Source organism: Oryctolagus cuniculus, chromosome 17, assembly GCF_964237555.1.
Source record: "Oryctolagus cuniculus chromosome 17, mOryCun1.1, whole genome shotgun sequence".
Taxonomy (NCBI): domain Eukaryota; kingdom Metazoa; phylum Chordata; class Mammalia; order Lagomorpha; family Leporidae; genus Oryctolagus; species Oryctolagus cuniculus.
In genome coordinates this window covers 42,309,445-42,312,663 of record NC_091448.1, presented here as the reverse complement: position 1 = coordinate 42,312,663, position 3,219 = coordinate 42,309,445, and the positions used below count along the sequence as shown (strand labels likewise).

The window sequence follows — 3,219 nt, the reverse complement described above, 5'->3', positions numbered from 1 at the left end:
TCCCAGCTTTGGCCTGGCCCAGCCCCAGCTGTTGTAAGGCATATAGTGAACCAGAGAGAGCCAGAAGAGGGGAACCTTTTCTCATTCTCAAATAAATTTTAAACAGCAAAAAAGTTTTTAAACACCCGGCTTCACTCACGGAGGTTTTCGTCCTGCCCAGGTGAACCTAATCACGGCAAGGCTGAGAAACTCCACCTTGGGGGTAGGCTCCCTTTTCAGCCTGGCTCCTATTCACCCTTCAAAGCCCAGGGCAAAGTCACCTCCCTGGAGAAGGCTCCCCAAAACACACACACACCCCAGAAGTCACTCCTCACGTCTCAGCTCTCCTTCCGTGTTCTGTGCATTACCCTAACACTGCGCCCGTCCCACCTGCTCTCCAATGCCGCACACAGGAGTGTCCGATGGAGGACCACCGCGGGAGCAAACGGGCGAGCGAGCACGTTCCTAAACCGACTGTTCCAGCTGGGGTCCTGAATCACGGCTAAGGCTGCTCATTAGCAGGCGGGAAGCGACAATCCTAGAAAAACAGCGAGACGGACGCTCCCTCTAAGCCGCTGGATGGATGCCGCGCTCAGAGGGAGAGCGGCGAGGCACGGGCTCAGAGCAGCTCCCCAGAGATGACGGTGACAAAGCCCGAGAGACGCGTGTGATCGTTAAACACGATTTCCTCGCCGGCACTTCTACCTTCGGGCTGACGGATCAGTGTTGAGGACACTGAATAAGTCACGGAACGCCCAGCCATCTTTTTTTTTTTTTTTTTTTTTTTTTTTTTTTTTTTTTTTTTGACAGGCAGAGTGGACAGTGAGAGAGAGAGACAGAGAGAAAGGTCTTCCTTTGCCGTTGGTTCACCCTCCAATGGCCGCCGCGGCCAGCGCGCTGCGGCCAGTGCACTGCGCTGATCTGATGGCAGGAGCCAGGTGCTTCTCCTGGTCTCCCATGGGGTGCAGGGCCCAAGCACTTGGGCCATCCTCCACTGCACTCCCTGGCCACAGCAGAGAGCTGGCCTGGAAGAGGGGCAACCGGGACAGAATCCGGCACCCCGACCGGGACTAGAACCGGGTGTGCCGGCGCCGCAAGGCGGAGGATTAGCCTAGTGAGCTGCGGCGCCGGCCCCCAGCCATCTTTAAACGCTGAAGCACAGGGTCACTGCATCTGACAGGTGAACTAGATCCTGATTCGGACCCAGGACCGTGGCAAAGGCTGTTCTCCCTGCCGCGGCAGGGCTGCGGAGCAGCGTCGCCAGCCGTGGACTTGCCGCCCACAGTCGGCCACGTTTCCAGCACCCGGCCCCTGACTCCCTGTTAGAAACAGCGAGGGGAGCTGCGGTTGGGCAGCAGAGGGTTAAGCCACCACTTATGGCACCCGCATCCCATACGGGCACTGATCCAAGTCCCAGCTGCTCCACTACTGATCCAGCCCCTGCTAACGTGCCCGGGAAAGCAGCAGAGGATGGCCCAAGTGCCTGGGCCTCCACACCCATGTGGAAGACCCAGAGAAGCTCCTGGCTCCTGGCTTTGGCCTGGCCCAGCACTGACTGTTGTGGCCATCTGGGAGTGAACCAGTGAATGGAAGATCTCTCTCCTTTTCTCTTTCAACTAAATAAATAAATCTTAAAAACAAACAGACACAAGGCCAGCGCCGCGGCTCACTAGGCTAATCCTCTGCCTTGCGGCGTCGGCACACCAGGTTCTAGTCCCGGTCGGGGCGCCGGATTCTGTCCCGGTTGCCCCTCTTCCAGGCCAGCTCTCTGCTGTGGCCCGGGGGTGCAGTGGAGGATGGCCCAAGTGCTTGGGCCCTGCACCCCATGGGAGACCAGGAGAAGCTCCTGGCTCCTGACTTCGGATCAGCGCGGTGCATCGGCTGCAGCGCACCGGCCACGGCGGCCATTGGAGGGTGAACCAACGGCAAAGGAAGACCTTTCTCTCTGTCTCTCTCTCTCACTGTCCACTCTGCCTGTCAAAAAAAAAAAAAAAAGAAAGAAAGAAAGAAAAGAAAAGAAAAAGAAGGGAAAAAAAAGACACAAAGCTCTCTCTCTCCCTCCGTGGGTTCCAGGGTTATGTATGTTAGTACACAGCCAGATCACACCTACCTGGGGGCAGGTCGGATCATAAGGATTTCCCAGGACATTTGTTCAACAGAGGGAGTCTGGATCCCTGGGAGAAAGACTTCATCTCTAACAAGTTCTCCAGGTAATTCTAAGACAAGGAAATAAGGGAAAATCAAACTAAATACTATAAACCCTGGAAAGTCAACTAAAATTATCCAGCAAATGAGTCACCATGCCTACCCATCCATCATGAATGAGAGAGTTCATTCATTCAGTCGGTCACTCGGTCAGTCAACAAACCTTTCCTGTCCATCCGCTCCACAGCAAGCACTGCTGATACCGGGGTGGAGGTCAGGAGACGCAAGCCCCTGCCTTTTCTCTGGCTGCCAGGGCTGGTTTCCTCACCACACAGGCCGTCTCCAGGTCTCCTAAGAGCCTGTGGGCCCATAGCTCACCTCATTCTTCAGGATGCTTCTCCGAGCTGACCGCTGAGCCCTCCATGCTTTGCACCGCACCACGCCAGGACACGCAGCCGCCAGCCCAGGAAGGCTGGCAGCTCTGGCTCTTCTCCGCCCAGCTCGCTGGAGGCCTGCAGCTGCGGTTGGTTCATCTCCGTAATCCCAGTAGGTTGGGCCTGGTGTGGAATCTCAAGAGAGGCTTAGAAGTTATCAGGGGAGGGGCCGGTGCTGTGGCCCAGCAGGTACAGCTGCCACCTGCAGCAGCGGCATCCCATGTGTGCGCTGGTTCCAGTCCCGGCTGCTCCCTGCTGGTGGGCCTAGCAGAGCAGTGGAGGATGGGAGGATGTCCAAGTGCTTGGGCCCCTGCTACCCACGTGGGAGACCCAGAGGAAGCTCCTGGCTCCTGGCTTCAGCCTGGCCCAGCCCTGGCTGTTGCGGCCATTTGGGGAGTGAACCAGTGGATTGGACGACCTCTCTCTCTCTCTCTCTCCTTCTCTCTCTGTAACTCTACCTTTCAAACAAATAAATATTATAAAAATATAAAAGTACTTATCAGGGGAGAAAGACACAGACACAGAGCAAGAAGTGCTAGGCGAGAGGTCACTAACAACAATGGAACCGAGGCACTGGCACAACCCTGCTCCTGGCGGAGTCCCCGGTCAGGCAACACCGCAACTCAGGGCCACCCCAGGGGAGGGGCGGCCACTGGTGTTC

At 56.7% G+C, this 3,219-nt stretch overlaps 1 long non-coding RNA gene across 1 annotated transcript; it reads right to left on the bottom strand.

Annotated features, from left to right (window-relative positions):
- Positions 1 to 369: 369 nt before the first annotated feature.
- LOC127484460 (uncharacterized) lies at positions 370 to 2,770 on the bottom strand. Its single transcript, XR_011383598.1, has 3 exons — positions 2,503 to 2,770; positions 2,090 to 2,195; positions 370 to 517 (listed from the first exon to the last, which is right to left on the bottom strand). It is a non-coding gene; the product is annotated as an uncharacterized lncRNA (long non-coding RNA).
- Positions 2,771 to 3,219: the final 449 nt, after the last annotated feature.